This window comes from Lissotriton helveticus, chromosome 1_1, assembly GCF_964261635.1.
Source record: "Lissotriton helveticus chromosome 1_1, aLisHel1.1, whole genome shotgun sequence".
NCBI classification, from domain to species: Eukaryota; Metazoa; Chordata; class Amphibia; order Caudata; family Salamandridae; genus Lissotriton; species Lissotriton helveticus.
In genome coordinates, this window is record NC_136057.1 from 1,689,585,079 (window position 1) to 1,689,599,834 (window position 14,756).

Genomic DNA, 14,756 nt, shown 5'->3' on the forward strand with positions numbered 1-14,756 from the left:
GGGGGCCAGTCGACCACCTTTCCACAGGACCACCCACAGAGCCAGCCGACATTGTGTGGTAAAGGCAACACTGTGGAGGTTGTTTCCCTGCCTGCTGCACTGGCCTAATATCAGAGTAGTGTCAAGAAATGTTCACTGCATGACTTTTCGCCAAGAAAAGAAATAAGCGAGTCCAGTGAATTTTCCCCAATACCAATCTATTGAAGTCGGTTCAACGCAATTTAATAAGAGAAGGTATTGAAAGCATGCAGAGTGATCCAGCAAAATGAATGGTGCTTTGCTGCCTTTATCAGTCATCAAAGTAGCTCATCAGCAACAACAACCAGTGAGGATTCTATCCAATGCAAAAGCCTGACTGGGCAGGATCAAGTGCTGGCCTCTGGGCCACAAAGGGCAAAATCAGACTATTTACATGCCTTTCAAATATTTTGATTGGAACTAGACATTTTTAAGCAGGACAATAGTTTCTCAAAATACTTGATTCAGCAGTCAATTCAATTCAATTCAGCAGTCATTTTTGTAAGCCTCGCCGGACAACAGCGCATGCTGCAAGACATTTTGTTTACTGTAAGGGGCCCGCCCACTGCTTACCATTTGTTGACTTCATTGTCACTCTTATTTGCGGCCTCTTAATTGGCTAGATTTGCCGATGTTATTTCTTGTTCTTCCATTTGGCGTATGGACCAAGTGCTGCTTGCTTCAGTTTGATTAGTGTCCATCCACTGCTTGCTGTGATTCAGGTACTTTTTTCTTTATTCGTCCAAGCCATGTTGCTTCTTTCATGACCACCCCCTTACCCATTGTCCAGAGCTTCTTCCACTCCCACCCTGGTCCGTCCTGCTTATGCGCTGTCTGTGTAATAGAGCTTTTTTTTTTAAACTTTACTTTTAGGCATGCTGCTGTACAACATGCCTAAAAGGCATTAGCAAAGCCAATAGGTTTCATATAGGCGAGTTCTATTAGCTTTGCCAGTGCTAGTTTTCAGAAGGGAGGAACCATTGTTTGTTTCTATGCTACCAGCACTTAGCGATGGAGAGGAGCAGCTAATGCTGGGCAGCATTGGATTGGTAACACGGGCACTCGGGCAATGCCCGAGGGGCCGGTATCCGAATTCCATCTGTGGGCTGCTTTTTTGAGCAGCCTGGGGGCCGACTTACGCAGGTTCTGCGTTGTTTGGATGACGCCAGCAGCCCAGTGGGTGCCTGAGTGGCCTTTCTGGAGGCAGATGGGCGTCCATTACCAGGGCCGGACTGAGAACCAAAACCGGCCCTGGCAAAGTGCTCGGCCGCCCCCCTGGGGGTGCGACCGCGCTCTTTGCCGGGGCCGGTTTTCGGCCGATTTTGTTACAGGGCCGATTTTGCAGCTATGCTGCAAAAACGGCCCTGTACCAAAAACGGCCCCCAGGGCCCAAAACTGGCCCCCACCCTTGCGGCGCACCGGGGGATTGCCCGGTGCCCGCAATGGCCAGTCCGGGCCTGTCCATTACCTCCCTTTTATCAATGGGCAGAGGTTTCACTCCTTTTCTGTTGCTGGGCCGGCCCATTAATATATGCATATTGAGCGGGGGCAGGGGGCCTGAGCAAAAGTGGCCTCACTTGTTTTCAGCAGGTGTGTTTTCACCAGTGTAAACTAATCCATGCATTTTTTTTCAAACCCCCCCCCCCTTTTTTTTTTTTTAATTTCGCAGAAACAGTGTTTTGCGGAAAGGCAATATGCTATCGTGGGCCACGTTTTTTTTAGCGTGCCCGGGACGATTTTTGATCCCAATCCAACCCTAATGCTGGGTCGAAACCATTAATGCTCAGATGTAAACTGCTCGCTGGACAAGCGTCGTCCCTTGGGGACCCCAATTTAATCGGCAAGGTTAACGATTTTGATTCATCAGGGGTTAAACAATCACAATCTGTTAAGGGACGATCTTGAGCTTCTGACCCAGTGGAGGAAAAATCAGGCAAGTGTTTAATAAAGAAGAGGAGCAAAGCTTTTTTCTATTTTATTTTTTTTAAACTCCCGCCAGAGACTTGTAGATTTCCGGAGGCAGTTGCGCAGGATGATTTTTGCAACTAAAACTCAGAAACGAGTTAACTATGCCGAAAGATTCACTGAAGAGTGGTGCCATGCTAATTTGTCTCTCGAAAAAGGATGCCCTAACTTTAAGTAGGCTTCTGTAACTGCCAAGTACTGCTTAATTTGGCGCACTTTGATGCATTGGCACAGTCAGATGTCATGCTACTTTTAAATACTTTGCACTCCTGCTTAGCTCGAGATAGCTGGTTCGGGAGGCAGGTGCCGAGGATCTGGCGCGGCAGAGAAAGATCTACTTAATAGCAAATAGGAGATCTCAAAAGTTACCAATCCCAGGATCTCGCCACTCTCCTCCTTTGAGCAGTCAAGGTCTTGCAGAGGGGAACATAAGGCGCGGCAGCAGTGTAGGGAAGACTTGTACAGCAGTGGGAGGGTTCACTGCGTGATGGGGCATTCTCCCCATTCCCCCTTTGAGCTGCACTCCTTTCAACATGGGAGTGGGAAAATATATATATATATATATATATATATATACACATATATACACATATATATATACACACACACACACATATATACACATATATACACACAGATATATACACACATATACGCACACATATACGCACACACATACATTTAGCAAGTTAACATTTTGACGTGGGCGGCAATGCTCTTACAGTTACGGAAGCCTTGCCAAAATGTTTTTAGTAGCAGCCTCCATGATGTCTCCTCGAGCATTTTAGAACATTTCACATGTCCTAGAAATAAAGTACTTCTCTAGTGCAGAATGAGCATATCTTGAAATTTCCTAGGGGTTTGATTTCATACTCTCCTCCTGCAACTCTCATAATGTGCTAACAATTACTTCCAGTGAAGAAAGTAGAAGTGGCACAATAGCCCATAAGTCTTCACAAGTTCTGGGAATAATTTACAATTTCTCGGAGGGGGACTGGTGTACTGTACAATCTGCACATAATCAAGCAGGCCAGCCATGCAAATAGGCCATCAAGACAGATAGATAGAATGCCAGTCACACGATGGAGAACGATCCGCTTGGACTGAAAAAAATGTTTTGGCCATCAGTGGGCCCATGTCTGGAGTCCCTTTGAGATTCCAGACTGGCCAGGGCCTTTGACATGGCTAGAATGACGCAGAGACCAAACCACCACTCCAGCTTTCTTATCCTTCAGTAAGAAGTGAAGTCAAGAAAGAACCTTCAAGTTTGAAAGCACTGAAATACACACTTTTTTTTAAGTCTGTTCAATCTCCAAAAGAGAAAGCTTTTAGTGCTGCCTCCCACAAGGAACTATAAGAAAGTAATTCACAGGAGCCAATGCTTAGCAAGTTGCAACGCTACCGTTCAGACCTGCAGCTGTAGAAGACAACAGAAACCGGCACTGTACATGCCTAGCACACGTTTCTTGCCTCCGTGTAGTTCCCCAAGTGTCTCCACAGAATGCCGCTGTGGGATTCAAAGGTGTACAAGCTAACCCATGATAGGTAACCAGATTGAAAACACTGGCGATTGAACACATGTGAAGTGCTGTAAAGTCCCGTACAAAACCCACCTGAGAGAGATGCTTTCAGAGGGCAGAGGCAGGTCTGCAATCCTCTGTCACAGTTAGACAGGGGTGGGAGTGTGTCTGAGTGTAACCAGTGACAAGTCAATGTTGTACAGAATACCTACTCTACACTTGTGGGGTTCAATTTAATTTAAACTGAACCCAGGCCACAAAAGGTTTGGGAGGTAATGATATACAAAACTCTATAATAAATAAATAAATATACTCTCAAAGCCTATCAAATGAACTAAGTCCGCTGACCAACAAACAGAACTTCTACCATACTGCAACAATCTTGTCATGGGAGTTGGGTAGCAGTTTGCAATTGTTTTTCATGTTAGCAACCAGACCAGCAAATAAACTACCGGGTTTTTTGCTAGAAACAATACAACTCAGTAAATTTGGAGTAAGAATATAATAATAATAATCCACATTTGTATAGCGCACAATCACCCGTTAGGGTCTCTAGGCGCTGGGGGCCGTCGGGAAGATTAAGCAAGCTATTGCCCAGAGTCGCATGGTGCTGGGCTAACCTGCCGCCGGAGCCGGGGATCGAACCGTGATCCCCAGATTCCAGCGTCAGTCGCCCTGGCCGCGGCGCCACACCTCTCCCACGCTTTGGAAAAAAAGGGGGTACAACGAGAAATGTGTTTTTAGTCTGCCATGAGACAGGCAATGGCATTCTCCAGGAGCAGTAACCCTAAGATCAAAGTCCTTGAGCCTTCTCTGCTTAAGATATCACTATGAAGGCCTCGCTGAGTCATGCTGGCAAATCAAGTCAAACACCATGCTCACACTTCACCCAGGAAACAATTGTAAAGGGCAAGTGGAAGCCCAAAATCACTGCCGATGGGTTTCTTCTCAGAAGGTAAGGAACAGGTTGGGCCTGTGGGTCTCTTGTGCAAGATGAGACTCACTGGAGTACTAGTTATCGTTAACCCAGGGGGCTACGAATATGGAAGCCTTATTCAAGAAGCACTGGCAAAGCTAATAGGTCTGGTGTTGGCTGCCAGTCTTCCGGCTTTGTAAATTCTTGTTTGTTATGGCTTTTGTAAAACGTTATTATCGAGGGAGCTGCCGGGTTGTTGACAATATAAAACTATGGCTGAATGCAAAACAATTGCAGACTCTGAAAAAGCACACATTTTCATAGTGTCCCAGGCTCTGAAGTTAACTATTTTGTGTGTGGATGTGCACATGCTGAAAACACAGCATTCTGTCACTCACTTTGAAGTTAACCAATGGATGAAGTGAGCTGATCCGTTGCCTTATGCTGTATGGGGTAGTGAGCAGAAAATGTGAATGAAGCAACGCATCAATAAAATAAGAGGGTTGTCAGAAACCCCCTAGAAGCAAGTCTATAGACTTTCAGTAAAATCAAAAGGTATTGGCTAGCGCCAGGCCTAATAAACAGGCTACATGTGAAGCGTAACACCAAATGTTTAGGTCTTCAGGAAAAGCAAAGGGCACATCTGCACACAAGGTAAAATACGACCCTCAAAAGCCTTTGATAGTTCTAAGGAAGCACCAAAGTGGTTTGGGAGCCAATCGCCCAGCAACGTAGGCATCCTTCCATCGCAAGACAACATATACCACCATGGGCCCCATCCAATAATATATTGCTCAGCTACTCACACATAAGAAACAGGGTTTGGCCAGGGCCTGGGAGAACTCATTCTTCAGGAGAGGAGCATATCAAATAGGGGTGTGGTCCCTCAGAGGGCACAGACTTTTTGTTTATGCACTCGCTTCTAATAAGACTTTGCAACCTGGTGGGGACATACCTATCATTCATCCTTCCAAGCTCGATCAAATAAGTATATTTAAGTATCAAACACTTGTTCTTCACAGTGAGGCATCATGGCAGTCTGCAGCAGCAAGCGCTACATTTATAAAGAAAAGCGCAACTACTCATCACCGATATCACCCAAAGCAGCATAGCAAAATGAAGGACTCAGAAATGAAAACACACTTCCTGCTGCACGGCGTGCTATGAATAATGAATCACAATAACAACAACACAAACGCTTTCACCACAGGCGGCTGCCAAGCAGCGCAAAACACCCAACTGTTCTCCATAGGGAGGTTAGGGGTCGGGGAGTGGGCAATGGACGGCTGGGCAGGTGCCCTGCCGGCCACCTATGAGCCTTGTTTCATGGGAAATCCTCCTCGTCACGAAGGGACAATCACCACATATGAAGACTGAAAGCGCTACAGAGATGCACACACAAAGCTAGCACCGCATACCCTGTTCAATCCACGCAACCCACCACATATTGTCCACTATGTGACCAGGCAACCACGTTTGTCGCAAACAGCAGAATCCAGTGCCCTGTGTTCGTAAAAGATTGTGCGGGGACACATCCTAACACAAACATGCGGCTTCCTTTTGTTCCGAAGCACAAAACGGGGGGTGGGTTACCTGCAGGGAAGGGGGTCTCAGCTTGTCCGCAGCACTGAAGGCGCCCTCATAGCAGCGAGGCTGGGGATGCGGCCACGACTCCGGCTCCGTCGACCCTCGACCGCACTGCTGAATGGAATGAAGCGAGGGGGAGCGGGCGATGCGTCCGCCTCCTCCGCTACCAGCCAGGCAATAATTGCTCTGACAGGCAGATCTCAGCCCAGCTGTTGGGCAAGATGTCAGAGCGGAGCGATCTACCAATGGCAGAAGGAGCCCCCCGCCCCGGTCCTGCCTGTCCAACACATCAATGGAACGGCCTCCATTCAGGAAGCTCTTAAGGGGGCAGGGCACGTCTTCCCGCTGCCAGGCAACAGCTGATGCTGCAGCGGCGAGGATGGGAGTACCAGTTTGCCTGCCTGCCAACACGGCCGCGCCAGAGCATCAGCGCTGTGCAGCACTTTGAACTTGAACCCGGAGATCGGGAGTGAACCTCTCCTGAACTCCCTTGTATGTGGACTGCAGGAACAACATTTTTGTTGTTTCAAAGAGGCAGCATGAAGACATACGCATAACCAGCCGACACGAATCAACAAGAACTAGTTGCTCCCAAGAGAAGGGGATGCAGGTCTAACCAGAGGTAAACTGCTTGGCTATGTCCCCCCCCCCCATTGGGCGCGAAAGGACAGCCAGGGAACGACTGGTTAGCAACTGAATCTCCGCCGGCTCTGCCGGTTTTTTAAGGAATAGGACTTTCAGGGACTGCGAATGCTCAAAGCAGCTCTGCTCCCAAGGAAACACAAGGGCTCCATTTTAGGAACGCTACAGTGCCCATGGAGGGATTATGAAATGATGCCTCTTTCGGAGGAAACACGATTTCGAAGCCTCAAGCCTGCAAAGAGCGGACAGTAGAAGGGAAACACAAAATGGTTCACAAGAATTAGACTTACAGTGGAACTAACACAGTCCAAGTGCGGAATGGGCCACTGGGATTTATGCCGGGCTACTGCAGGTCCACCGTGGGCTGACAAATGCAGAACCGAGTGAATCATTCACTTCCATTATATATCACAGTCTTCCTCCCCATAGCGCCTTCTCCATACTTCTGTTCGGTCTATGCATCTTCATTCCTCACAACCAGGGTTTAAATAAAGTGCTATTTGAGTCACCAACGTCTACATTGTTTCCAATTTGTTTTTTTTATTCCCCCACGGGATAACAGGCAAACATCTGAATGAGACAAAAGCGGAGCTCTGGCCTACAGAAAAGACAATCCGCTGTATATGGCCAGAGATCTCACGTTTGAGATCTGCCTGCATGACGAGACATCCACGATCAAGAGCTAGCTGCCGAATAAGACAACACCTGAGATCTGGCATGCGGGACACAACCTCTCAGCCGAAATATGGCCTGCAGGACGAAACCTTGCGTAGATATCTGGCCTGCAGGATGAAAACTCACTTTAGGTATCTGGCCTGCAGGACAAAACATCAAAAGTGAGATCTGGCCTGCAGGAGGAAACCTCACAAGCGAGAACTGGCCTGCAGGAGGAAACCTCACAAGCGAGAACAGGCCTGCAGGAGGAAACCTCACAAGCAAGATCTGGCCTGCAGAACAAAACCTCACAAGCGAGATCTGGCCTGCAGAACGAAACGAGATCTCACTTGCAGGATCATACAAAAGTTGAGATCCGACCTGAAGGACCACACACTGGTTGACATCTGATCTGCAGGCCAGACAGTAGTCGAAGGTGTGGCGCCGCGGCCAGGGCGACTGACGCTGGAATCTGGGGATCAGGGTTCGATCCCCGGTCCGGCGGCAGGTTAGCCCAGCACCATGCGACTCTGGGCAATAGCTTGCTTAATCTTCCCGACGGCCCCCAGCGCCTAGAGACCCTAACGGGTGATTGTGCGCTATACAAATGTGGATTATTATTATTATTATTATTATTATTATTATTATTATTATTATTATTATTATGACCTACAGAATTACTTAACATTTGAGATTTAGAATACAGAATCAGAGATCTGTTGAGATCTGGCCTGCAGAACCAGATAACCAAGGAGATCCGGCTACAGGATCAGCCTTATCGATACCAATCTGGCCTGCATAAGCAGGTAAAAGTCAACAGCTGTCTTGCCGGACCAGATAAAGATCTAGACCTGGACTGTAAGACGGTCGAGATCTGGTTTGCAGAATGAAATAAAACACTACTGATAAGCTTTATGGAACAAGAAACAATGGCCAGATGAGATATTAAGAACCAGACAAATAACGTCTGTGGCATCTACAAATAAATACAATGTTTCTGATGGAGCTTTAATACCACACATAAAGCCTTCAGAATTGAAAGCACTCCAGATTAATCCTGTTAGGTATAGATAAAGTGTTCTCAATCCTTTCACAGAGGTTCAATAGTGGACTCAAGTATTCCCTACGGCCTAGCAAATTGTTTGAACAAGTTAAGGTATTTCATTAAAACTACAAGTCCAAATATTTCAAATCACACTGTACCGTGTGCCCTTAGGATTTATGCATCACTGCGTGCAGCCCATTGCCTTACAATGATGGTGCCAACCAGCAAACAACTCGACTAGCCTTGATAAATCATGCCTTTGTTTTACAGGATTTCTCGTTTCTCAAGCGTATGTAGGACCTCTCTTGGTAACGTGCACATTGGCAGACCACCTCTAGCAGCGCTTCTGCAATGCGGGAAGCAGGGCTCTCAACTGAGCAGCCACGAAGGGAGTGTCCTATTCATGAAATCTGACAACTGTGGATCCGGCTGTAGGACCGTAGATTGAACACACAAAAAAATAAGAGTTCCTAACGCTATTCGCACCGGAATTACAGACATCTGAAATACAACAGAGACAACATATGCTCCCTCTTCCCAAAAACACGCTCAGACCTAAAGAGAATAATGCAATGAAGCAGTGGCATGAGAAAGTGGGGCTAAAATCCCTGTGCTACCATTGGCCAGGGGCACATCGCTCAGAGGGCAGTTACCTAGCTACGAAGGCCCTCCAGTGTAAACAAAGGCAGGTTTCCATGGAAATGTGGCTTGCGGGGCACAGAAGCAGGAATAAATTGTGATTGTGTTTTGACAGCTCTCTTTCTGGATCAGAAAAAAAGTGTTAATGTGTTGGTGCTGTTGGCTTTGTGAAGTATTGCGGCACTGCTTCTTTCCAAACTAGGCACAGATGAGCGTCTATGTACAGTCGAAGAGCAGGGTGTCTGAGGAAGGAAGATTCGACAGTCATTTCTGGCGCTTGGTAGGACTGGGGCTGAACTTAACACGCGAGTGACTTTTCACTAAATACAAGCTGGCAGATTTCCTCAAGATTAGAGGTGTATATTTCCTATTTCTAGTTGGGAGACATTTCACCTTAACACTTGACATGGGATAGGCACGTGATTACAGAAACGCAGGTAAAAGAGAGAGAGCACTGGAGGTGGGAATTGAGAACACAAAAGTCCACTAGAAATGTGTGAGAGTACAGCTATGTTATCATAAGCACCTTTTCCCTTGAACAGATAAAGTGAAAAGAAAGGCAAAGACACAAGAAGGTAAAATGAAATCTTGAAGTGACAGTAATTCCATTAGAGGAAAACAAAAACCATTATTCATTCATTAATCAAAAACTCATCTCTTCGAAGTGTATGTACTCGTACCACTATAGACGTTAGAACTTTAACTGGTAGCAGCTTCGGTTGGAGCCACCCTTTTTGTACCCTCCCGCCATTGCTTTCTTTCACCCCCATCAACTGCATATTTTATCCAAACAATGATCTAGTTCGCTGGTGTAATCTGACTCCCTTAGACAACCTTCCTCGCCAGAAAGTAATTGCACAACAAAGTTCTTCAACGTTTTGTGGGGAATTGTGATTCATGTAGAAACGTTGACATTTAACATAACTCACGTCCTCATTACATGCTCTAAGATCCCTGTACGCCCTCTCTTAAAACGGATTAACTCTTTCAACATTACATTAATTGCCTGTGGTTGGTAGAGTGCCAACCTTTATTGTTTGAAGCAATCAGCCCTAAAATATTCTTCCTTTTCTTGGAAACAGGCTCCATTTTTCCGAACAATGGGAACACACCGTCTCCCACAGCCGCGACTGGTAGAAATATCACATCAGTAGTAGGTGCCGAATGGCTTTGCATTGGCTCTACCTGAAGAATAAGCAACTGGGCCAATCAAGCTTCCTGCTGAGGCAGATACAACATCCAAACACCGTACAAAAAAGCAGCTATGTGATGTGCTCCGACTAGTAACCATGTTCCTCATTGGCATGTCAAGTATGCACTAAACACAGCTGCTTAACACAGCTCACAACTTTGCAGCAACTCCTCCGTGTCATTATCTAGGATGTCTCACCAATATACATTTCTCATTATTTTGTCAATCATTACCGTGCTGCACGTGGACTACATCCCAGAGCTCTACTGTAACACCACAGGTGATGTACACTACTCATCAAAATTCTGCTAGTGCGTCAACGCTCTTAGCGGCTTTCCAAAAATAAAGTTCTTTAGGAAAACATTCCTATTTTAACCACACGCTCACTACACACTTGACCCTTTTTCGTACTACACAGATCAAAAATACTTTATCTGAAAGTTCTCCATTTGGACTAGTTTTTTTTAATCACAGCTTCCACACACTGCTAAAGCCTCATCAGCAGCCTAAAATGTACCTTCCCACGCCCATAATCTGGATGGAAAATCCTCTTTAATGCTTTTTAACCCTGGTTATGTTACAGTACAACAAATATTCATGCATTTTTCATACAGATCTTTCTTGGTTTCTACTAGACCTATCTCTGGTCAGTACATGTACTACTTGTTGAAGGTCCACAAATAAATGGACCTCTCCATGTGGATGACTTAAGTCATATCAATGTCCAGGGAAAGTACAGGTTTCCAACATTAGCAATAATTATATTCTACAATTCTAAAAGTGCAAGAATCCAGTGCCATAATTTTCTTGAACAAACTGCAATAATAGTACAAACTGCAATCCTGTCAACACAAGATACTCTCAAAAGGTTGTAGAACAAGAACATCCAGGAGGCAACATTTTACGTTTACCTATCCCATCATAAATGTTTTCTAGAATAGTTATTTATGCATGGACAATGGAATATCTCTTTATTTGTGCTGTACAGGAACAACACCCATGTAAACAGATCCATGCACAACCCAGGATGTGCACTTTGCACATGTCATCCGTCTGTACAGGATGTCTTATCACAGCATTTTCCATCTTCAATCCCCACTAGAATGGATATCACTGCATTTTCCGTCATCCATCTCCACAGAAAGGGAACTCAGTGCTTTTTTTCCCCATCAGCAACATGCGAAGAAACGGACATCACTGGTTTCCTGCCAAAACCATCTTTAAAAGAAGAAGCCAGGCAAGAGGACTTCATTCCTCATCATCCATCTCTAGAGGAAGTGACATCACTGCGTATCCCATCATCTACCTGCATAGGAAGTGGCACCACTAATCTACAGCCAAAAACCTCTTCAAAGAAGACGCTAGGCAAGCAGGCTTAAATCCCCACCAGCTGTCTGCAATGAAAGTGACAACGCATTTTACCATCCTCCATCTACACAGGAAGTGACATCACTTTTTCCTTTCATCTTATTTCAATCAATTATTCAGGGCATCCCACCAACCGGGCGACCCCAGCAAAGGGCTGACACAGACTAGGGCATTGCCTGTTTGGACCCCTTAAGGGCCAAAATCCCCATACTTCTGTTCCACTGGGACTTACAAGGTAATGTATAAACGTGACTCACCAACCACCCCCAGACAGAAAATACCCACATTCACACCCAGACCTGGATGACACAAACACTTCTATAGCATTCTCACACCACATAGGTCCAACCCTGTAGACATCCCACTACCGCACACCCTCAAAATAGAATACACACAATCCAACTCATGTTCATTAAAACTCACGTTGCAGTATTTTATACATCAGGCACCGCTTACCTAATCACCTATCACAAACTTGCCACCCTCCTCATCACTGAAGAGAAATGTTAAATACCCTGTAAGCATCTTCTAGTGTTTAGTGCTGTAGATTCACATGCTCTACATAATCCTGTCACCTAATGTTTGGCGCTGACATTTCAACTCATTTATCTTCGAAGAATCTAAGAGTCACAAGAAATTCTCTGATTGCTACCTTATTCCACAATAAGTATGGTTTCTGACTTTACCTTATTTTTACGCTCAACAGGTGAAAGTGGAGGCAATAGCAAGACAACTTGTGTTGTGCCATTTGTATTGCAAGATCCTAAAGAGTGAGAAAGCAAATGTGCCATTATTATGGGATTCCAGGGAGGAGGGTGGGTGCACATTAATCTGTAGCACTACACACTACGATCAGATGCTTAGAGGAACATTTTCCATTCTTAACGTCAACTGTAGATACACATTCTCTGCACCGACAAAAGAAGTTTCGTCTCAAGCGCTGGGTAGCAGGCAGAGGATGCAGATATTTATAGTACTGTTTTTGACAGCATCTGGCCAACCATAGCCTACTGATGGGTTGATGTGTCCCCACAGTAATTCTTTGTGAAGGTGTGTGGCGGCGAACAGGTAGCTGGTGTGCAAATGTTTGTTAATGGGATCTTAACTACAAAAAATTAAAAATAAGAACAGTGTTTACCTTGTTACATGTAGTGTGTGCCCTGGGATGTGAATAGAGTATAGATTTGGTTTTGACATAGCTGGTTTGGTTGCATTTGACAATCCATCGTCCAAATGTCGGACTTGGAAATAGGGTGACATTTGTTGGGTTTTGAAAACAGCTGGCAAGATCTGCAGGACATGGACACTCGTGTACTGCAAGGACTAAGTTAAGCTTAAGGTGTGCAATGCCCTCTCCACTAAAGAATCAGGCTGCAGACAGAATGCAGGAAGCCCCATAGTTTGGTTCATATGGAAAACTGAAACTGCCTTATGTAGTCATTTTAGATTTAGACCTGAGAACTAACCTGCCCTTGTGTACCAGAGTTAATGAATGGATGGATGGTTCCTGAATGGTAAACACTCGTAACTCACTGATGCAACTGAACAAAGGTAGGACTATCAGACAGGCCACCAGAAAATCAAATGCATGTTTAAAAAGTGAAAAGGCCCAAAAGACCACCCCATAAGGCTTGTTAAGACTATGCTGAGAGTGCACACCAGGGCGAAAGGTGTTCTTGGGGGTTTCACACTTTTGAGTCCTTCCATGAAAATCTTGACTCCCGAAATTCAGACGAGAGGAGTGTCCCCTATTCTGCATGTATACCGCTACAGTGGACTAGTGGATTCATATTGGGATAAATGCAAGATTTGCTTTCTGGAGGTGTAAAAGTTGACAGATGACATATTGAACCTAGGCAATGAAGCAGTTTAGTAGCTTGGAGAGGCAGTAATGGACAAATCACTCCAACTTGACTACATAAAATGCACATATACTGGGCCTACGTGCCTTAAACAGTATGCATGCACTCCTCAGGGAGGTTTAGACAGCCAAACTCCAAGACGTCGGGCACCAGATCCCTAGGTTGAGCTGCTTGGGAGCTGGGTGCCTGATTTGACCACATTATTGTGCCGGAAGATCTATCAGATCGGTAGCTTTTTGTAAAGCCTGATGGACATCTCCACGAGCATGGAGTACGAGGGCTATCTGGACCAATGTGGGGCCACCAAGACGAGGGTCATGGACACCTGCCTCCATATTAAAGATCAGTTTCAACCACAATGGATTGCCCATGCATTGTGGGTATGGGTACTTGGAGGTGAAGCTTTGGCATTTCACATTTTCTGTGACCACAAAGTGGTTTACAGCTTGTGTTCTCCACCGCTGGAAGTGCCTGTGGAGGACTTGCAGGTGGAGCTCCCACTCATGTTGATGCAACTTGCTTAACAAGGTCCTGAGAGTCGTTGTCAACCCCCGATAGGTAATCCTCTCTAGAAGATGATCTTGTTGCAGATTGCGGTGTCTAATCTTTTGTGGTACTGCAGACAGCTAGGATCAGTGGGTACCTCCCGATTCAATATATAATACATGGCTATCATGTTGTCCGTCTTTGCGTAAACAAGCTTGCAGAAGGCTCTGAGGGATAGATGGTAGATGTATCACCCTGGTCATAAGGGGCCCCAGTTCACTGCACACTCGTGTTTCCAAGATGTGTCAGTGGCAGGCCTTTCTTGGACCATCCCCAGAGGTAATCTACATGTTGTTGCTGTTCCACTATTGCACAACAAGTTCAGTCCTGGCCTTTATGAAAGCTAGATCTTTCAACTGAACCTCTCTCTGCTTGTGACCTTGCCTCGCAAAGCAATGTTGGAGCATGTGCAATCTGGCATGTAGTAAAATAGCTAGGCAGGATGCTATCTTTCCCAGGAGTGCCATTGCAGTTCTTGCAGTTGGCAGAGGAGTGGACTGGATAAATGGCAGCAGCTATTAAAATGTAATTGTTCTCTGCCGTTTGGGATAGGCTTTCCCTGCAGGAAGGGCTGAATCCTTTGGGGCTGGAGGTGGGACTTCTTTACATTTATGCTAAACCTTAGGTTTTGGGGCAGGTTTAGAGACACAATTGTGTGTGGTAGACATTATTGCCTACTGATTATTTAGATCACCCAGTCGAGTTATGGGAAGATGTGGGTGACCACTCTGCGTAATAGAGCATGCACCACTGAATGGCACTTAGTTAAGACCAATGGAGGAGTGGGGACCCAAAGTGAGGC

The 14,756-nt window shown here is 45.7% G+C and overlaps 1 protein-coding gene across 4 annotated transcripts in view; it reads right to left on the bottom strand.

Moving 5' to 3' along the window:
* The window catches only part of R3HDM2 (R3H domain containing 2), a 906,692-nt gene that overhangs the window by 674,893 nt on the left and 217,043 nt on the right, over positions 1–14,756 (bottom strand). The gene's annotated exons all lie outside the window — the stretch shown is intronic.